Source organism: Rhinolophus hipposideros (genome assembly GCF_964194185.1).
Source record: "Rhinolophus hipposideros genome assembly, chromosome: 15".
In the NCBI taxonomy this organism is placed as follows: Eukaryota; Metazoa; Chordata; class Mammalia; order Chiroptera; family Rhinolophidae; genus Rhinolophus; species Rhinolophus hipposideros.
Window position 1 is genome coordinate 53,350,799 of NC_138061.1, and position 23,087 is coordinate 53,373,885.

At 35.9% G+C, this 23,087-nt stretch overlaps 1 protein-coding gene across 1 annotated transcript in view; it reads left to right on the top strand.

Moving 5' to 3' along the window:
• The window catches only part of LRMDA (leucine rich melanocyte differentiation associated), a 1,035,628-nt gene extending 1,012,766 nt beyond the window's left edge, over positions 1-22,862 (top strand). The window contains exons 6-7 of the transcript XR_013995024.1: positions 1,662-1,743; positions 22,749-22,862. The gene's annotated coding sequence lies outside the window, so the exon portion shown is untranslated. The remainder of the gene's footprint in view (positions 1-1,661; positions 1,744-22,748) is intronic.
• Positions 22,863-23,087: the final 225 nt, after the last annotated feature.

The window sequence follows — 23,087 nt, forward strand, 5'->3', positions numbered from 1 at the left end:
GCCAACAGCCAAAGGAATCATTTAGGCCTGAAAAGGGTCTCAGGGAGGTTCCATCCAAGTTCAGTGTTTCCAGGCACCAGACCAAAACTCAAAGACAGTAATTGAGGAGGGGGACCCCCACAAGAAAGCATGACCAAGGCGGAAGTGTGGTCCACAGCAAACTTGCTCATGGGACCATGGCAGAAAATAGAAATAATAAGAGCAGGCCCAAGATCAGTTCTGAGGCCGTGGGATGATGTCCTCTTCTCCCTATTGCTATCTCTCAGAGATGCTGTGATCACAGCAATTCCCAACTTTGTCCCAAGCCATCTCAACCAGTGAGCATCCGCCCTGTCCTTAAAAGTTTCCAAGAGCCATTTGTAATCCTTATTTAAGAATGAGATTTAAAGTTCTACAGTGGAGAAATAGCTCTCGTACAAAACAGTGACTACTTCGAATTTCTGATGTGAAGAACTTGGATCATTTCAATCACAAAAACAGTGACTACTTCGAATTTCTGATGTGAAGAACTTGGATCATTTCAAGTGCTAATTTATCCCAAATGAAAAATGGATGGTGATTGTTGATTTCTTGTTCTCAGACTGATGGGGGGAGGAGGGAAATAATTCATATAGATAGCAATTTTTGTAGGCAGATTTGTGGCTCATGAAGTAATGTTTTGTGGACATTTATTTTCTGTGTTTTCTTTATTTTCTGGTTATGCATGCATCTCAAATGCATGTATGCAGAGACTCAAATGCTATTATTAATTAGACAACTCTGTGAAGCTGAATTTTAAGTTCTCTAAAAATAGAAGAAAATACAAGATGATAAAAATCAAGTTGTAGTTATATTTTCTTGGAAAAACTTATTTTTCCTTAATAATCCTACAAAGCTTCCATAATAACCATGGCAGGTGATTTCTTATGGATATTCAGAATAAATGTTGAGTTGATTAAAAGATTTGACCCTATTCTAGGGGTATTTTTCATAGTTAAGTCCTCCTACAATTTTTTTTAAATGAGAGAAAAGCGGTATATAGAGCCACAAAATTAGTTAAAATAAAACTGCAGATGAAAATCAAATGCATTCCAACCTGAGCCTATAGTTTAGGGTACCTGTAAGAAGAAGCCATTTAATGTTGGAAGCTCTTACTACTTTCTGTGTCATATTTTGTCAACACCACCATTCTTCCTTCATCATCTGTTATGTGCCTGATGCTTCCTGGGAATTGGAAGATTCTTTCTGGAAGTTAACAACATTGATTCATGATAAGGGTCTTGAAAATAGTTACATTCTGGGAAGATTGTTCCACATCTTTTGCTTGGGCTGGGTCCATGGTTAAACTCTTAATTTTCCACTTTAAAAAACTACTATGGGGACCTGGAGAGGAGAGAGGCTTATGCTTTATTTTGAGGGGTAATTGGCCAAATTAGAAAAGTTTCTAAAATGTGGAAGATACATCATGCAGGAACTATGTTATTCCTAGGAGCCTGTGGCCTAGTGACATTTTATTTGAATGCCAACTCTGAGGACAAGAAGATAGGGTCCTTCCCTCTGGGACTTAATTCTTTGACTGCCACCCGTGGGATTTATGCTTGTGTTGTATTTCTGCTTTGCAGCACCTATCGGTCCTTGCTCTAATTATGGTTTTCTATTGATGTATTCCTTTTATTTTTCAGGTGTCCTGGGCAAGTGTCACTATGTTTACTATGGGAAAAACTCAGAAGGCAACAGGTTTATCCGAGATGACCAGCTCTGAAGGCAAGTTCTGTAGTATGCCTTAGCCCATGTCATGAGAATAGAAGAAAAAGGGGAGGCGAAAATAAAGAAAAAGCTAAAGAAAAGAAACAAAACAAAAAGCAATGGTCCCCATTGCATCTCTGTGCGAAGGCGATGACCTCAACTTCTGGTACCTTCTGCTGACTTTACCTGTCAATATCATCATTCTGCTGCAGACTGAGTGGTCACGTAGAGATTGACATGATTGCCCTTAAGCAGGTCTCATCCACCAGGGTGACAGACAGCAGCGGTGAAGCACCAGGGTTGACAGGATGAAGACCATGATAGATTGCCCAGCCCCTCCACTGCTCACAGGGGAGCAGAGGTCACACCTGGGGCCTCCCTGAGCATGTGCAGTGCCTGTCGTCAAGTGAGAGAGGTTGTGTCTTCAGCTCATCTATTGAGTAGGCATCCCTCTGATACCACTGTGCTGTGGGTTTATTGTTAGTGTAATAGTCAGAGTTTAGAGGAAGCTCATTCTCTTTTATTTTTCTTAAATATTAATTTCTTATATTCAGCGTAGCACCCCCCACCCCCATCCTTTAGCATTTTTATTACAGGCAATGCCTTTTGGTTTTTCAGTTTTCAGAGAGCAGAAGGTTTAAGTTCTCAGCCAAGCCATACATTCATGGCCGGCTTCCTGTTGTTACAATTTCTGAATTGGAGTAAATAGCTTTCCTAAATCTCTGTGTTCATTTCTAAATCCACTTCTTGCCCTGAATACTAGACAGTGTCAGGCATTTTTCCCAGCACCAGGTTCTGCTTGCACCAGAGACATACATTGATTGATTCATTCCTTCATTCGTTCATTCATTCATTCACTTTTAACCACACACACTTCCAGCCATGTCTATGGCCATATTTGTTTTTGCAGCTGGCTCTCTCCTTTGGGTGCTATTTAAAAGTAATAAGGTGATAAAAGATAGAGTGGAGGGTAGAAGTTAAAAAAAGAAGGAAAGATTGTAGAAAACATTCACCAGACCAGTTTTTAATAGGAGGCACAAACCCTTTGAATGTGGTACCTTTCTCAGGACGTCTCAGAAATGAAATCCATAGGTTGTGTGATAGTCTTTGTGGATCTTTGGCTGTATTCTAGCACTAATGTTTCAAGGAAAACAAGCATGATAATATGGGTTCTGTGGCTATAATGGCACTTAATATGTTGGTTACACCAGTAAAATCACTCTAGAAGATATTTAAAAGGCTGGTTGCTCTTGGCACTCGAGCATTTATTTTTGTTCCTTCTGTTTAGACCTGGTGTTCGGTATTCATTGTCCTGGATCTCCTGGTATTAGGTTAGTTCAAGGACAAAAAACCTGAGAGAGAATCCTTCCAAGTTATAGGTACCAAAGGACTAGAGAGTTGCTATTGTAAAACTCTTTGGGGAGTCAGAGTCCCTGAAATACCCAAGAAGAACCTATTTTCCCAGTTCTAGCTCATTTACATGCCGTCTGGCCTATGAAGTCAACACAGTCTTTCAATGACTTGCATTGAGTCTGGCAGGAGTCCTTCTTGTAGATTATATAACCCTTGGTCATCAGCTATTTAGATCAAAATCCTCAAGACCATTAATAGAGTATTTTGAATGTTTGTCTTTATCTCTCAAGTCCATGAATAACCAGAGTTGAGTACCTATTTGATTGAAAGAACAGCATTGGGATAATGATTTAAATTAGATGCATTAGGTCCCACCCTAGTTCTTTGTGTAGAAGCACCAACATATGTTTTGTCCATGGCATATTACGGGCAGCCAGAGTTCTGTGCAAGGGCAGCTAGACTAGTCCAATGTCATATCCAATCTAACAGCACATATATCCTTGTCTTTATAAAAGGCTTTAACCCTGCCTCAAACAATAAAAAAGCACTTGTGAACTGACCACAGAATTTCTCCATCTTTATTTTTCTTACTTGTTTACTTTTCTTAATGTCAGAACCATTTGTATCATACGCAGGAATGTCTCCCTCAATGCGAGCTTTGGAGGCAAAAAAAAAATATTTTTGGAGTGAGTTATTGACCACATTGTTTCCCTCTCTTTGTGTACTTTATTTTCTTCCAAAATGGGGTAATAACTTTAATTAAGATTAGCTTAATTATAATTTACGTAAAGGCCATAATTAAGGTATATTCATCTTAATGATAGAATTATAGTGAGTTTTGTTTCTCTTCAAAAGGGATAATGATAATTAGTGTTGGGTTGTTTACAATCCTACCTTTTGTTAAGCAAGATTTGCTGTTCTAGAGCTAGACTTTGGTCTGTATGGTTAGAGGAGGAAGTGATGTTGCATGCTTATCTTAAATCCATAGGAATGTCCCAAACCTTGGTATTCAAAGTAGAGAATTAGAAAGTAATAAATTCAATCAAAGCTCATACATATTTCGTACCCCTTGTCTCCCCTGGATCTTTCTGCCTCTTACCCTATTCCACTGAGCTTTTTCTCTGGGGATCACGGTGTCCCCGTGACTTCACTCCCAGAGCACTGATCTGACTTGCCTCCTGCAATGGAAAGCCATCCTGGAGTCCTCTGTTGCCTCAGCAAAGTCAGGGTGGACTGTCTCTTTCCTAAGTAACATAATTTTATAGAACAATTTGTTCCTTGGGGAATCATGTTTTAGATTGTGGGAAATCCTATTAAAAGTACAACTATTATAATCATTTGCTTTTACTTTTACCAGTCTTGCTCATAAACCCTCCATCTGTTTGTTGCTTTAAATAGAGGCACATTATAAGAGATTATCACTCCATGAGGCTGCACGTCTGAACATTGTGCATTTTCACTATTCATGTATACTAAGGAATAAAAGAAAGCAAACCACAGATTCTAGATGAAAGGATTTTTTGTTTGTTTTTGTTTGTTTTGTCTGTTTGTGTGTGTCTGTGTGTCTGTGTGTGTTTACCGAAAGAGATGTATCTTGCACATTTCCAAGGGAAAATGTCTTTCTTGCTGCTTCTAAGAAATAACTTGGCTGTCTTTCTCCTTTTTGTTAATATGCAGATCAAAAACAATCCACAAGGCTCTTTTCTTTAAAACAATAGCAGCATTCAGTAGTTGCTACTCACAAGAGCCGCCTAAGTCAGATTTGCGTCACTGCCCAATGCCCAGAGTGGACAACGCGGGGCCCATTGAGACTCTTCCATGTTGTCCATCCATCACAGCTGATCCAATGTGACATTCACCATCTGCTTCTCCCAATTCTGTTTCTGAGAAGCCTTCACTAAAGAACGCTGTTACCATTACTTGATTCTGGTCTCTCTAACTTGTCCAAATACTGTAATGTTGTAAGCTACTGTGACTAAGCCCTGGGAAGGGAAATGAGACCAGAGGAGCCCAGAACATGTTGGTGACATGTTTGTGTGACAAACAGACCATCAGCCCTTGGTGGAGTACAGTATGTTACTTTGAATGCATCACCAAACACTTAAGGGACATGAAGAACATTAGAAGACACAGCCACCTGTCTAAAAATACTGTCTTTGTACAAGTTTACCCGAAGTTTTCCAGAATTAGTAGTTGTCCTTTGGGTAATTATAATCCTAAATGTTAATTTGTCATTTTATGGTAATAAGTTATGTTATTTGTATGTATTAACAGATTAGCATATGGTAATTTTTCTAAAGTAGCATGGAATGTGGCCTGGAGAACATGCAACCTAGGACAAGGGAGTTTTGCTAAGAAAGAAAATTCTAAGTATGGAATGCATTAGGGACAAGTAGGGATGATGTAAATGGTAATGAAGTGAATAATGCCAAAGAAAGGCACAAAGCAGATCTTGAAGCAGAATTAAAGTGTGGACTCAGTGGATAGGGAGAGATAGGAAGCTGAAGGAATAACTAGAAAGGAAAGAAAAGGCAGTTTTCTGGCAATCGGAAGGATGGCCGTAACTCAGCACTGTAGTGTGTGTCGCTATATTTTCTTCTCAAAATGGAATCATTTTTGATACAAGTGAAGAGTACCATCACTTAGTAATGTTTTACAGATTCTCTGCCCAAAAGAGTTAAATGATCATATGTGTGATGGCTGCATATAGATAAAGGTGATGGTGGCTGTGTCTAATATTCCATAATTTATATATTATATATTATATGATATATATATATATATATTCCAAAGGTTAGTGGTTAGTTCCAAAGCTGCTGCTCTCAGCAGCTGAAGGATAAGGGGAAAACTTGTTTGGACAGTTTGATCAAAGAGAGAAAATAGTTTCATGTTCATGCCAAGTCTTCACATATTTGTTAAGTTCAGAGGTGGTAGGTGGGTGTCTTGACAAGATGACCCCATTTAAGGAAAATGACAAAGGCCTCTATGTGAGGATAAGATGCTGCCAGTTGTATTTGACTGCCCCAGTCTGAAGGCAGTAAGTGATAGTTCAACTCATAGGAAGAATGGATAACATCTAAGTTCAGCTGGAACTTAAGTTCTACATTAAGTTCTAAGTTCTACATTAAAATGCAGAATATTTCATAAATAATACTTACATTCTGTCATATCAATTCCTTCAAATCAACATTTCCTTCTCTATATTGAATAATCTCTTCAATTTTAGAAACAGGAATGAATTTGAAGGGCATCGTGGATAATTTCCTTTAGACATCATCCTTCCAATTTGAGTATTTATAATGAGAGGGACAAAGGCATTTTGTGGTGGGCTTAACAATATTTAGACTCTTCAAGTTCTGGAGTCTTGAAATAGCTAAGAATTAACATGCAGCATCCACTCACAAAGGTTACATTTATTAACTCGTAGTTTAAATAACAATAATTAAGTGGTACTCTGGAAGAAAGTCCATTTGAAGCAAGATTTAAATGAATTTAACATGCAGGTACAGCATATTGTTTTAATTTTTATGTTATTACTATTTAACTTAATCATTCTTCATAAAATTTACTCTAACTTCCACCTCACATTTAAAGTTTTTCAAGTTCTGATTATGATAAAAACAGCTCTTCAGGATTTACTATAACTTAGTTAAAATAAAAACAGTGACAGCAACAAAATCTTCTAAAATTTTTTAATTACTTGGCTCATAGAAAATGTTATTAAGTCCTCCTGAACATCCTGAAAAGTGTGTGTGTGTGTGTGTGTGTGTGTGTGTGTGTGTGTGTGTGTGTGTGATTTCAGGATCTGAGTAGGGAATTCCTATTACTTATGTTGTAAATAATTTTCTAACTTTTCTAACAACTCCACAATAAGTCAGCTTTTACTCCTGCTACCATGTTACATAGAAAAATGTATGTTTCATACCTAATTGATTAATATCTGTTTTGTGCCCTTCTTTGATATTCAGCATATTCATTGGTTGACTTGCTCTAGCTCTGGTGCAACAGTTTTGACTTCCCTTTTTACACCTGGAAAACCTAATTTGAACACAGCAAGATCATTGTTTAAAGCATATCACAGAGAGCAATTTTGTTTCAAGAGTTGTCTTTGATACCCAAATAAAGATAGGTACATGAAAGATAGTGTATACAACCAAGATTTATTCGTAGATTTATCTATATTTTCCTATTTACTGTAATCTCAACATCCATATTTCTTCATTTGTATACAAATAGGTGTCTTCCAAAAACGGACTCCATCATCTACAGAGCTATTTTATAACTTTATACATACATGTTCTGTAGCCACATTGGCTTGTACTACACTGCTCAAACACAATGACTATAGGGAGGCCTCCTGATGCAACACTTTTAATCCCCTCCCCATTTTTAAAGCTTTATTTAGTACGCCCACTCAGGTGTCCCTTTTTCACAGATCACAGTATGGTGTAAAAGGTGTGGACTTAATGGTCAATACATTCCTTGAAGTTCCAAAAATGTCTGATGATGGCAGAGGTTCCTATCACCAGAAGACAGTCAGTGTGGATATCTTTACAAGTCAGGTTTCACTCCTGCTTAGCAAATTACCTTTAACTGAAAAAAATAAACAAAATTTCAACTCCGGTTTATTAGGCAAGGCTAATAGTTTTACACTTACAAATATTTGCATGTATAATATAGAGACACGATACTGGCTTATCATATATTAAAATGGATTTTGCAATTCTCTCTTGGTGAGTTTGGTCTATGGACCCCTTTAAAGAGCAATAGTATTATAGGCTTCTTACTCTTTTTTCATTTATGCACATGTGTGCATAAGCACATTGCATGTTATATAACATAGCAGTTGTTTTTCCAAGAATTATTTTGTGATATCAGCATTTACCCAGATACCACAGTTGGCATTTTTATTAAAATGTGGTCGTCAAGAAACTAGCCAAAATATATATGGAGGACTCTTATAAGCACAAAGTGGCTCTAAATAATTTTTTAAATCTCTAACATGTGCATTTACTTTTGATTCAGTCCCATCACTGTTGGGTCACTGATTTCTCTAGAAATATTTTCCAAATAATTCCATGGTTCAGGTTGTCCTATCTGGTTTTGAAACTGTCTCTAAAACTTATGCTAATTCATGTCTCTAAAGGTTGTACACCAATGACCTCACTCTGCAAATATTTCTCAGGTACTTGCAGTATGCTAGAAATTAGAAATGCAATCGGACAACTACTTTTGGACTACTTCTGCCTGGAAGAGACTAATATATACACAAATAATTATTATAAGTTGTGTTAGGCACCAAGTTAGAGAGTTGACCAAAGAACTACATGAATTAAGGCACAGAAAGGATAGTGAGTCATTAATTCCAAATGGAACCATAATCTAACCTTACCTAGAGTAAGCATCTTGATCCATACTGCCATCATTTCTAACCTGGATTAATAATTCCAGCTACATCCTTTCCTGTCTCCTGATTCTACTCTTGCCTTCTTACAGCCTATTCTTGACAGGAAAGCCAGTGCAATCCTTTAAAAATGTTAAATCACATGCTGTGGGCCCTCTATTCATTTCCCTCCAGTGTTTTCCCATCTCTCTTGGAGTAAAAGCCGGAGTTCTTATAAAAGCCTACATGGCCCTGTGTGATCTGCTCTAGAGAAATCGGTGTCCCCACAGCTGTGAGAGTGAAGCAAAAACTGATGCAAATATCATCCCTACCATCCTCCCGTCAGTCTCTCTGCTCCAGCCACACTGGTCTGCCATGAGTACACTGTGGTTCTGGGTTTTGTATTTGACGGTCAGGTCTTTGCTCAAATGCCACCTTATTAGAGAGGCCTTCTCAGCCATGCTACACACACACACACACACACACACACACACACACACACCACCCATTACACTCCACTTTCCTTGCTTTGTTTTCCTCTGTTGCACTTACCATTTGACATAGTACATATTTGTTTTGTCATTTATTGTCCAAACAAAGGGAAGAACTTGTTCTGCTCCGAGCCTAAAAGTTGCCTTGCATGTAGCAGGCACTCTAAATAATTGTTTTATGAATGAATGAATGAATGAACGAATGAATGAATGAATGAATGAATGAAAGGATGTTTCCAGTGCACAGAGGTCTATTAAGCTATGTTTGTAGACATACTGTTGCACATTAAACAGGGTGAGTCTTTCATCAAAGGAATTTTCATTTGAAAATTTTCCACCACCCCCACCCCCTTTTTTTATAACTTGGATCAAACAAATAAACTACTTCCTTCATTTGTAGAACAACGTACAGTGTGAAAGCATAAGGCAATGACAATGAGTTAAGATCGAAACAGGAAAGGGAAATGAATGCCAAGAAGCATATTGACAAGATGATCTGCAACTTCACCTTGGACGGATTTGAGATGCTGTGTCAGCTGTACGGGGCCTGCTTCTCCAGTGATAACCCACGCGTCCAGCAGGCTGTATAGATTTGGTTGTGGACACACCAAGGCCTTCTGTAGCAGAGATTGAAAGTGTGGAAGTGGAAGCTCTTCTCTTTCATTCAGTTAAAACTTTACGAGCAAAGGTCTAATCTTTATTATAACACTTGCATATCGTGATAACTATAAGATATATACAATTAAAGGAAGATTTAGGGAGAAATTCCAAAGCACAGTAACATTATTTATAAAACTAACTCTTCTCAGACACTCTTAAAGGATTTTATCCAGCACTGAGAGAACTAACGTATTTTAACTTTGTAACTTAACATCCAAACCTTAAAAACTTCGATTGGTGACTGTAAAATAAAGACATGTTTTCCTGTCAGGAGTGGGGCACAGAATTTATGAATCTAATTAAGTAATGATAATTAGCACTTGCTCAAATACTGTAGAAACTTTTGACTTTTATTAACTAATTTAATCATCCAAAAACTCCGTCAAGTGAGTCCTTTATCCGCATTTTAAAAATATGCAAACTGAGGCCCGAAAGGCTCTCTACTGCAGAATGGGGCACATCTCCAGGATTTTAATTCAAACTGTCTAGGTCTAGAGTCCATGTTCTTTCTACTGCGATATCTCTATGGAAGGCATCCTTGTACTTTGTGAAGTCCACAGTTTCCTGGTGATGGAGATCTTTGTCAACACATTTTTGGAACTTGTCTTTTGGAACAAACTTTAAAACTCTTGGACAAGTCATTTGTAAAGTGAGGCTTTATGGGACTAAAAGGAAAAAATGGCACTGCAAAGTTCTATGACCCAATTCATTCCCTGGAGTCAGTTTTTTGTTTGTTTGTTTGTTTTTTATTTTTAAAGCACACTATAAATAAACACAAGCTACCCTCAAATTAAAAATATTTTCTATGATATAAGATTTTTGAAGACTTTATACCGACACTTAGCATAGTATAATAAAAGAATGAATAGGCTGGATATCCCACATCCTGATTTCTGCCTTTCACTGGGGCTGTCATTAGTTATGTTGAAAATTTGGGAAATCTCCGTCTAAGAGGATGATTATGAATGGAGCACCAGAGCCAAATGACCAGGGTTCTCTGCTCTGCTCCTCACTTTTCTCCTCTCTGGTCTTCTGTTTCTGTGCTGGGTAAGAGATAAAAAGGAAACTGTCCAAAGACAGCTAAGGCTAACACCACTGAAGATACAAGGGATAACCAGTGTGTCTCCAAACTGGGAATTAAGTGATTTTGTGAGATGTAATATATATGAAAATGCTTTGCAAAATAAAGTGCTACCCAAGTGTAAATAATTACATGGTAAACTGCAAACTCTGAAGGTTATTTTCAAAAAGTAAATTTTGGAAGTCTTTCAGATGATCAGTTCCATTCTTGGAATCAGGGCATAGTCTCTCAAGATGACTGCTTTGAAACAGACCAGACCATGATATTTGCATCATTCCTGGACTGGGAACTCTAAAACTAGTCACCATTTTATAACTAAGTCCATATACTCAGTTGTATATTGTTTCAGTGTTGTGTAGACTTCATGGGTGGTATTCCTCATGTGTCATGTTTTCATTTAGTAATCATCATTTATTTCTCTTGCTTCACCATAATTAGAAAGTATGAATTTAACATTTCTTCTGAATTCTGTTTGTTCACCAGAGCTAGACTAGTGTAAGGCAAGTTGCGACACTCACCTTGGGTGCAATTGTAAGTGGGCACAAAAACTCTCAGTAATCAAGACCGATAATATTTTAATGCAGCATCTTAAAAATAGCAAATTAATGCAAAAAAAATCATGATGACCAAGATATCAAATGTTAAATTAAAACCTTTCCTTTTGCCCAGGCTCCAGCGTGGGTCACCACTGCCCTCTGTTCACCCATTCTGTACTGTCTTTAAAGTATCAAAGCCAACCAACCCACATCTCTGCCCCATGCCCTGCCTATTTGTAAGCTAGACCAGCATGCTTTCTAGGTACTTACTCAGAAAGCCCCCTTTCCCTTCTTGCTTCCATTGTGTTTCATCTGTTCTTATCCTCTGACCCTATATTCTTTGCTGTATGTCTGACTTTAGTGCCACTTCTAATTTTGGCCATTCATTCTTATTTAGTCTTAGTACTTTTTCAGACATTCCTCCTGGCTTAACTTTTCTAACTTGGGCCTTGACACTTCTACCCAGACCTTTACTTTCCTCAGTCCTTTGATGTCTCTAGTTGCCTTGGGTAAGAAATTCCATTTCAGACCACTGTAATCCCAACCCTGCCTGGGTCACACCCCTTGGGGGAGATTGGGAGGGATTTGGACATCGCTTATTTGATGTATATTTAAAAATCCTTAGTCCTGTCAACACTCAACAGTGGTTTAATTTACAGCTAAAAACACTAAACTGTGGCTTCCATCTAGCTTCATTACGTAAGGCTAAATTTTATCTACGACGGCTTCTCTTAACTTTGTATTTTCACATTTAGCTTTTAAGAAAAGTTTCCAATGGGTTTTAGTTCTTCGCATGAAAGTTGTTTTTCGCTTCTACACAGTTTGACAGAAACTGGGAAAGTCCTTCTGTTCATCTATGTCTATATTTGAGAAGAATGGATCCCCATATTTGCCTTTCCCCGCTAATTATAAACTCTTATTTCTCCCACCTAAGGAGAACTAGAACTAGAACCAGTTCTCTCTCTCTCTATGTCTCTCTTTTCTATAAATAAGAACAAAGATGGACGCTGTGATCATCAATTTTGTATGTCAACTTGACTGGCCTTAAAGTACCCAGATTAAATATTTCTGCGTGTGTCTCTGAGGTTAGCATTTGAAGTGGTGGACTCAGGAAAGTGGATTTCCCTTCCCAGGGTAGGTAGGCGTCATCCAGTCCACTAAAGGCCAGAATAGAACTAAAGGCAGAGAAAGGCAGAATGTGTCCCTTTCCCTCTGCCTCAGTGCTCCTCTCACCTTCTCCTGCCCTTGGACAGTTTTATACCATTGGTTCTCCTGGTTCTCATAGGTTCCGATTCAGGCTGTATTACACCACCTGCTTTCCTGAGGCTCCACCTTACAGATGGCAGAGCATCTCCTATCGGCTGTTTCCCTGGAGAACCCTGACTAACGCAGATGGTATAATATCGCTAGAAGAAGTACTCAATAAAAAAGATGATCATGAATTTGTATACATCTATCAACATAAGCTCAAATATGTGCAAAACAACTTATCAAACAATGTGGAGAGGAAGAAAAATAAGTCGTTTTCATTGGAAATGTGTAGCATTCATTATAAAAGTGTTTCAAGTCTTAATGAAGTTTTAAGCTTTAATGATTCTCGAAGTTGAAATGCTTTGCTACACAGTTACAAATATATGATTTTGCAGTATAATTTCTTACATTGCTCTTCTACTTACTCTAGTGGGTTTGAAAAGTACATTTTTAAACTTATTTGGGTGGAACAGTTTCTGAATGACGCTTTCTCAGACAATGGCATAGTGGAGGAAACCTCTCGTCAGTGACCTAGGTCACCTGATCTCTCTCCATTAGACTTTTTGTCATGAGGTCACGTGCAAACTGTCTGCCATGTGTTCATCAAAACTTCCTTCTTTGGAGGATCTTAAGACCAGGATGATAAATGCAATTCTTTCTATCACCGAACAACAGCTGAGGAAACTTTTTATGAAGTCTGAAAATCAACAAGAAAGATGTGTGGCACAAGACAGTAGTTAGGTTGAATTTTAATCAGGAACATATCAGTATTTTAAAACATAAATAGTTAACTTTTCAAATATCTTAATGTTACGTTAGCAGCACCTTGCACTTCTGGTTAGGTTAAAGCTGAAAACTGTACTAAGACTCTTGGGATTCCTTGAATAATCCAGAGGCAAAAGTTTGGCTTTAATGTGTTAGCAAATATTTTTGTGAGTCTGTGATGTACCTTTTAACTTTATTTATTGTCTTTTGGGAGACATAGTTACAATTTTGATCTGATCAAATATCATAATTTTATCATATGTACATGGGAGACGTGCAGGGGGGTTGATGTATCTGAGGAAATTCTGCAATACCTTGAAATCATGAAGTTATTCTCCTATAATTTCTTCTAAAAGCTATAAAATATTGTCTTGCATATTTAGGTGTTTAATCCTTTTGGAATGTACTGTATATTGGTGTGATGCAGATATAGAATTAAACGTTTTTTTTTTTTTTTTTTTTTTTTTTTTGAAAATACACTTTGTAACTTTATTTAGTCATGAATTCTTTTCTGTCTCCACTAGGACAAGACACCATCACTTCTTTCCTAGAAAATTCCAATAGCTTCCCAAGTGATTTTTTAAAATCCAAATATCATCCTACTTCTGTATATTTTTATTTTTTTTTTTATTTTTTTTTTATTTTTATTTTTTTTTTATTAATTAATTTATTTATTAGTTTCAGGTGTACAAAACTGGTTTATGTTCTACTTCATGTTTTTTCTCCTTTTCAATACCATGTCTGTCATTGCCAAATTTCTTTATGTGTGTGGAATTGTTTCTAGACTTTCTCTTATTCAAAGTGCATAATTGTCTTTTTTTTTTAAATCAATATTACCCTGTTGTAATTGCTATAGCTGTGTGATTTTTTTCCCTCCCTCTCCCTGTCTCCCTCCCTCCCTTCTTCCTCCCTTTCTTTCTTTCATCAACTTTATCAAGGTATGATTTACATACAATAGAACAATAAATACCTTCATTATGAGTTTAGAGTTCAATAATTGTGCCAAACACGTACACCTATATATTCACAATGCCAATCAAGTTATAAAATATTCCCATCACCCCTAAAAGGTCTCTTACATACTTCTTTACGATCAGAAACTCCAACCCTACGCAACTGCTTTATTTCTGTCCCTATAGATTAGTTTTGCTTTTTCCAGAACTTCATATAAATGGAGTCATATAGCATATACTTATTTTGTACCTGGGTTCATTTGTTCAATATTATGCTTCTGGGATTTATCCACATTATTGCTTTTTATTCCTGAGTAGTACTCCAATGTATGAAGATACCACAATTTGTTTATTCATTTTCCTTCGTGACATTTGCCTGTTTTCAAGTTTGGGGACATTTTTTCATACCCTTTTATTGTGGTAAGATATACATAACATAAAATTTACCCTTGTAACTGTTTTTAAGTGTATGATTCAATGGCATTAAGTGCATTCACAATGTTGTGCAAACCTCACCACTATCCATTTTCAGAACTTTTTCATCATCCTAAACAGAAATCCCATATCCGTTAAATAATAACTCCCCATTTCCCCCCTTCCCTCAGCCCCTCTTAACTTTATTATACTTTCTGTCTCTATGAATTTGCCTAGTCTACGTACCTCATCGTAGAAGTGGAATCATACAATATTTATCCTTTTGTGGCTGGCTTATTTCACTTAGCATGCATTCAAGTTTCATTCTATGTTGCGACATGTATCAGAATTTCATTCCTTTTAAAAGTGAATAATATTCCATTGTATATACCACATTTTGTATATCCATTCATCTTGATGGGCATTTGAGTTGTTTCAGTCTTCTGGCTGTTGTGAATAATGATGCTATGAACATGGGCGTACAACTATCTGTTTAAGCCCCTGCTTTCAATACTGTTGGGTATAAACCTAGAAGTGGAATTGCTGGATATGTGGTAATTCTCAATGTTTAAGTTTTTGAGGATCTGCCATTCTGTTTCCCACAGCAGCTGCACCATTTCCAACCACAATACACAAAGGCTCCGATTTCTGTTTTTTGTTTGTTTGTTAGTTATTATATCCATTTAGTGTTATGAAGTGGTATTTCATTATGGTTTTAACATGCATCTCTTTTATGACTAGTGATACTGAGAATCTTTTCATGTGCTTTCTGGCCATTCAAACATAGAGAAATGTCTGTGAAAGTCCTTTGCCCATTTTTGAAATGGCTTATTTTAATTTTTTGAGTTGTAGTAGTTCTTTATATATTTTGTATGCTAATTCCTTATCCAGTATATGATTTGCAAATAGTTTCCTCCATTCTCTGGGTTGCCTTTTCACTTTCTTGATAGTGTCGTTTGTTTAACAAAAGTTTTATTTACTTATTTTTTTTTTGTCTTAAAGACAACACGAGTTTATTATCTTAATGTGCTGGCAGTCACAAGTCTACAAGAGGTCCCAGGACTTGCTCCAGGGGACACTCTGTCTCCTTGCCCTTCCCAGCTTCTGAGGCGCTGCTTCCATCCCTGGCTCTGGCCCCTTTCCTCCACCTTCAAAGCCAGCAGCATACGCTCTTCAGAACTTTCCCTGCTTGTGTGATCTGGGCAAAGTTTTACATTTTGATGAAGTTCAGTTTATCTATATTTCTTATTGTTGCCTGTGTTTTGGTGTCACACCCAAGAAATCATGGCCAAATTCAATATCATGAAGATTTTTTTCCTAACGTTTTTGTCTAAATGTTTTATAGTGATAGCTTTTTATTTTCGCCTTTGACCCATTTGAGTTGATATTTGTATATAATGTAAGGTCCAACAACATTCTTTTGCATTTAGATATCCAGTTTCCCCAGCACCAATTGTTGAAAAGACTGTTTTCCCCCATTGAAAGGTCTTGTCACCCTTGCTGCAAATCAATTGAACATGCATAAAATGGTTTATTTCTGGAGTTTCTATTCTATTTCATTAGTGTATATTCTGTTCTTATGCCAGAACCACACTGTTTTAATTACTGTTGCTTGAGGTATTCTGAATAATGCATGTGTTTTTGGATATATATTTTTATTACTTTGAGGTAAATACTTATCTGTGTAATTCCTGGATTATATTCTAAGAGTATGCTTAGCTTCATTTAAAACTTCTAAACTGTTTCCAAAGAGGAGGTACCAGTTCACACTTCCAACAGCAATGTATGAGAGTTTAGTTTCTCCACGTTAGCCAATATTTAGTGTTGGCAGCCTTTTAAAATTTTAGCCATCACTTTTAAATGCATTGTTATAGTATTGTGATATTAGTTGCATTTCCCTGGTGAGCAGTAATTTTTAGCATGATTTCATGTGCTTACTGGACATTCACATCTCTTTTGTGAAATATCTGTTCAAATATTTTGCAAGATTTTAATTGGCTTGTGTGTCTTCTTAAGATTGAGTTGTGAAATTTCTTTATATATTCTTGATGCAAGTCTTCATCAGATGTATGCATTGCAAATATTTTTTCCTAATCATCAGCTTGCCCTTTTGATTTCTTAACAGAGTCTTTCAGAGAACGAATTTCTTTTCTTTTTTAAAAAACGTTTTCATTTTGAAATAATGTCAGTCTTACAAAGAAGTTGCCAAAAAAATAGTGCTAAGAGTTTCTATATATCTTTCATCCAGCTTCCCCAAATGTTAACATCTTATATAACTATAATTACATTTTCAAAACCAGAAAATTAACATTGGACAATGCTTTTAATGTACAGGACTTCCTAATATTTTATGAGTTGTCCCACTAATCTCCTTTTGCTAACCCATGATCCAGGAGTTTATTAGGAGTTAATTATTTTTCTTATCTTTTTTTGAGAAGCAGGTTTAGTTTCATTGATTTTTCTCTCGTGTGTATGTGTTCCACTTTATTAATTTTCATATTTACTTTGTTATTTTCTCCCATTCACTTACTTTGAGTTACTTTTCTTTTCTTAGTTTGCTAATAGGGAAATTTAGGCAATTGATTTTTAAACTGTGTTCTCTAATATAAGTAGTTAAAGCAATACGTTTCTTACTAAATACTGTTTTAGCTTCATCTTTCACATTTTAATATGCAGTGATTTCTTTATCATTCTTTAAAAATATTTAATTACATACTTGTGATGTCTTCTTTGACTCATTGATTATTTAAAAGCACCTTGTTTAATTTCCAAATAGTTGGATATTTTCCAGATTAATTTTTGGTATTTATTTGCTATATGTATGTATGAGAAAATATATTCTGTGTGACTTTGATACTTCTAAGTGTTTGAGCTTAACTTTTAGTCTGGTGGATGTTTTATGTGCACTTGGAAAGAATGTGTCTACTGCTATTGTTGCTGTATTGTCCTATAAATGTCAACTAACACAAGTTGGTTTATATTTTATTTAAGTTTTCTATGTCTTTAATGATTCTATATATACATTTTCATTAATATCTAAGAGATGAATGTTGAAATCTCTGACTGTAATTGTGAAGTTTTATATTTCCCTTTAGTCTGTAAACTTTTGCTTTATGCATTGTGAAACCCTGTTATTAGATACTGTTTACACATTAAGCATGATTATTTATTCTTGATGCATTTGTTATTTTCAATTTTTAAGTGTGCTGCCGTATTTCAGGTAATACTCCTTGTCCTAAAATCTACTTTGTTATTAATATTGCTATTTTAGTGTTTGTATGATTTGCTTTTTCCATCCTTTTACTTTTAACTGTGTCTCTGTATGTAAATTTATTTTTCTATTCACATATAGGTGCTCCTTGCTTTTTTGAAAAAATTGAACAATCTCTGCCTTCCAGTGGAGTATCAGACAATGTACATGGAATCAAATTATCAGTATATTTGGCTTTTTGCCGGCAATTTGCTTTCTACTTGTACTATCTTTCCTCGGTTTCTATGTTGTCTTTTCCTTTGTTCTTATTGATTAATTTAATAGCTTTAGTATTCCACCTTACCTCTTTTTTTGTATATGCAGTTGTTCTACAGATTACAATAATAATCTTCAACTGTCAGAGTATGTCTTTAATTAAATTTACTTCCAATGCAACGTCATACCTTACCACGTGATACTTCCATCTCCCCAATTATCCTTTTTTGCTATTATTGTTATTTATCTTATTTCTACATATTTATAAAATGCATAATGCATTTTATTTAACTGCAAATTATCTTTAGAGAAGTTTTAAGAATAAGAAAAAAGTTTATACACATATTTTTCTAATTCGCCTGTTTATTATTCTCAGTGTTCTTTATTTCTTTGTGTAAATTTGAGTTTCCAGTGTTCTTTATTTATTTGTATAAATCTGTTTCCACTTGGAAACGTTATTCTTTAGCATGAAAAACTTCCTTTAACATTTCTTATTTCTTATAGTGCGGTTTTACTTGCAATGAATTATCTATGCTTTTGCTTGTTTAGAAATGGCCTTATTTCACCTTCCTTTTCGAAGGATATTTTCACTGGATATAGTGTTGTAGGTTGACACTTTTTCCTTTTAGCACATTAAAGATGTCATTTCACTGTGCTCTGTCTTGCATCATTTCTGATCTGTGGTTCTTCTAATCTCATTCCTTTGTATATAATGTGGCTTTTTATTTTCTGGTAGCTTTGAAGATTTTCACTTTATCACTAGTTTGCAGTAATTTGATTATGATACGCTGTGGTGTAGTTTCTTCTTTATTCTGTTAGGAATTTGTTGTGCTCCTCAAATTTGTGGGTTTACAGTTTTCATCAAAATTGGAAAATTTTAGCTATGTCTTCTTTATTTTTAGAAAGTCATTTTTCTGCCAGATTTGCCTATTTTTTTGTTTCTATCAGCTTGGTTTATGACCTATAGTTCTTGGGATTTAATTTTTCTGCTTGCTGTACTTTCTGAATCTCATTATGATTTTTTTCCTTTATAATCCTCCTCCTCCTCCTCTTCCTTCTTCTTTTTATTGACATTTGTTTGCCAAGATAGCACTTGATGCTCGATGCTATGGATAACTCTATGAGACAATTTTCAATTTGTGTTTGCTAAGACCCTGTGGACATCACCAATTCCACGGCAGATACTATGTTTAGTTTCTGCTGATAATTCCTTCCCTAGTAGGAGTGGAGTGTGGATTCTAGCTTCCATTTCTTCCACTGTGTACACTTGGGTTTCCAATTTCGTGTGTATAAAGATTTTTACGACATATTGTTCAGAGCAATTGGTTGTATCCTATTTCATGTCCTTCCAGACTCAGAGCCTTAGTCAGGTGACCAGAATCAGTTCACCATGCTTACGGGAGTTGATCGTAAAACCTTTGTCCCTAGGTATTTATCTTATGATCAAATATGGTCCTCTTATGGGCCACTTGCCCTTTAATTTTATACTTAGCGGTGCCTTTGAGTTTCTTTTTTATTTTTGAAAGCTACAGATTTTCCTTTCCTATCCTCAAGCTCAAGTGTGTGTGTGTGTGTGTATGTGTGTGTGTGTGTGTGTGTGTATTCTCCTGCTTCATAATGTTGGCAGTATTAGGAGCTTTTTTGATGAGCTATATTAACAGAAATTTTTACATGTCTTTATTCTCAGATGTGAATGGAAAACCAAGAATCACTAAATATTTGAACAATAAAAGATGACATGAGATTGATTCTGACATAAACAAAGAAAGTGTTTCAAAGGAAATAGAGAAATTCAATAATGAAATAGCCAGAAAAGGCTTTATTGATATTCTCAGAGACATGTAGGCTCATATTGCATTCACAACATAATAGGGTGCTGTGAAAAAGGAAGATTCAGAGAACAAGAATGAGATCTTGATGATTAAAATATTATACCAAAAAAATTCAGTAGAAGAATTGGGTTGAAGGAATAAAAGAAAAAAATTTCCAGGATACCTTCCTCAATGAAGTAGAAAGACATAGAAACAAAAATATGACAGAAAAAGTAAGTGACAGAAGACTAATCCAAGAGCCCTGATAGTCAATTAAAGGAAAGTTATAGAAAGAAAAGATACAGGAAGTGAATGAAAAAAAAATCAAAGAAATAATAGAACAAAATTTTGAAGAGCTAAAGGATATGATGAATGAAAATAAATGGAAAAATTATTGTGAAATTTCAGAACATTAAGGATAAAGAACTAAAAGTTGGCAGAGAGTAAAAACAAATAAGTAAATAAATCAGGTAAGTATGACACCTCTATAGGACTAGCCTGCTACCATTACAGGAAATGTTCGATGATGGTAGAAAAATGCATTCAAAGTTCTGATGAAAAATTATTTTCAGTTGGAATTCTTTACTCTGCCAAAATATGAAACAAACATGAGATCAAAGTAAAGATATTTTCAGACATGGAAGAAATAGAAATTTGTTCCCCACAATGATCCATTCATGGTTGTTTTTTTTTCCTAAGTCAGCAATAAAAAACAGGTTTTCCTTAGACATATTCTAGCTAAGCTAAAAAAACAAAAACAAAAACAAAAAAAACACACATTTCTCTGCTTCCCTTGCAGCTATAGTAGAGAGCTATATGACCAAGGTCTGGCCAATGATGTATAATGGATATATTGTAAAGGGGGTTACAAGGAGATATCTTTAAAAGAGAGAGATTGTTTCTCTCTTGTCATTTTCTAATTTGTAGGCATAGTAGCTGCAGCTCTAACATTCATTTTGGCTTCCTTGGCTTCCTTGAGAACGAAAGCCATAGGTGGAAGATCATGAAAAAGCAATATGAAAACTATGTCCCTCATGACGATATGAGCCCACTATTTCAGCTCTGTACTGCCAAATTTCCCTTTGTAATAGAAAAATAAATTTTTTGTCTTGCTTAAGTTACATTTATTTTTGATTATACTCTTATATGCAGCTGCACATAATTCAAACTGACACAGAAAGCTACTTGAGGATACATGTCAATTAATGACAAATTGAATTTTATTTTTGCATTCAGCTGGCCATGTAATTATGTTCTGGGCAATGATCTGTAATGGAAGTGTTGTGAGGGGAGCTACAAAGAACCAGTGGATTTCACTCAAGAGAAAGGAAAGGGTGATATTTCAAAAAGCCTCTCAAAGGAAAAACCAGGAGGCTATCTGCAAAAGGCCAAAGGAATGTAAAAAACACTTCAAGAATAAAATAAAGGCAACTAGAAACTCCAGGGAAAATATAAAATGTTAAAAATGGCACTACTTTGTTCTATAATGAACTATAGTCACAATTTAAATTATTTAAGCAATAATTAAGGTTTTTAGGAGGGGAAGCTTTATTCCAGAAATGATCACTATTTGCTCGTGCTGGAAATTTTTATTCAAACTAAGACAGTTAATAAAACAAAATTAAATTTCTTCATTATATATTTAAGTGTTGGTTTCTTTTCATGAATTTACCTGATATGTGGTGAGTCTTTTGTAGGCCTACTCTTATTCTGCTTGGGAAAGTTTTTTGTTATGTATAGGTTATCATTTATATTCCATCGATAATTTCTTCAGTAATACCAATCATAGCACCTTGAAAATACCTCAGTAATAGTACTAATAGTACTAATAGTACTAATAACCTATTTTGCCTGTTTGCCTAATTGCTCTTTCCCATAGAGTGTAACTTGTTGATTGCATAAACAGCATTTTTCAGTTCTGGATTTCCATAACTTAGCCTGGCATCAGGCACATTGTAAGTGCTCGTGATTATTAAATGAATTAATATGATGAACTTCATCTGGTTATTATGAGAACATGTTACTTTTTGGCTGTTTCCTCATGAAGGGAGAAGGGGAAAACAGGGAGAGAAGATGTGATTGAAGAGGAAAGGAAAGTACTGAACACATTTAATATATGTCCCTTCTCCAAAGCACTTAAGTAGCAGCAAGCATACTGTCAGGGCATGTCTGATCATATTTCAAACAGCCTCTCTTCAAGATCATCTTGAAATCCCAGGTCACAAGGTGGGAGCTGCCAGCAGTCCTGGTATTAAACTACTGCACCAGCTTCCTGCCCCCCTTTAAGTGAGGTGCCTTGCAATGGACTAACCTAGGGTAACTGTGCCAACTTACAGTTGCCCTGCCAAACAGAATCAGACTTCAAGCAAGTAGTTTCACAAGCCAGCAAGGAATAGATATTTATAAAGACAAGTTATATCATGGTCATATTCACATATTCATATTCACCATCATATTCACCATCAGCTCAGCAGCCAGGCAAACGAGGGTCATATGCTCTGTGAACAACTGGCTTTACTGAATGCAGGAGAGAGAGAACGTGGGGAAAACAAGGAGTAGGTGGGTTTTCCTAACTTAACGAGATAGAAGCAAGCAACCTTTCTTTTTTTCACAGAGGACCGTTTTGAAGGCATTTGACGTACAGGGGAAAGAGCATGCAGTTTAGAATTCACGGACCTTGTCCTTGGTTCTGGCTCTGCTACTTCCTGGCTTTGTGTCCTTAAGCAAGTCCTTTCCTACCACGGGGAGTTGTTTCCTCACTTGGAAAATGTTAACCTCAGAGTGTTATTTTGAAGATTATAAAGAAATAATGGATGGGAACATCCTTTGTAAAATGTAAACTATATTTCTCTTTTTCAGACTTCAGATGTCTCGAGGCGGTTCAGCACCTTGTGTTCCACTGTAACGTAAAGAATATTGAAGACAACTATTACCAAATTAGGAAGAATTGCTTGTGTTAATAAATAGTATGAGAAAGAGAAAAGAAACTCTGCTAATACTTAACATGCTTTGTTCATTAATCCACTAGGCAAATATTATTGAGCCTCTTATCACTATCACCCACAGGATCTGAGGGCCTACAATTCACTTATTCAGGAAACATTTACGTTCAAGTGTAAGGCAGTAAGTTCACCACCCTGCGTAAGGAAAGAGGAGAAGAGAAGCCACATTCAGAATTAAAGAGATATGACAATTCAA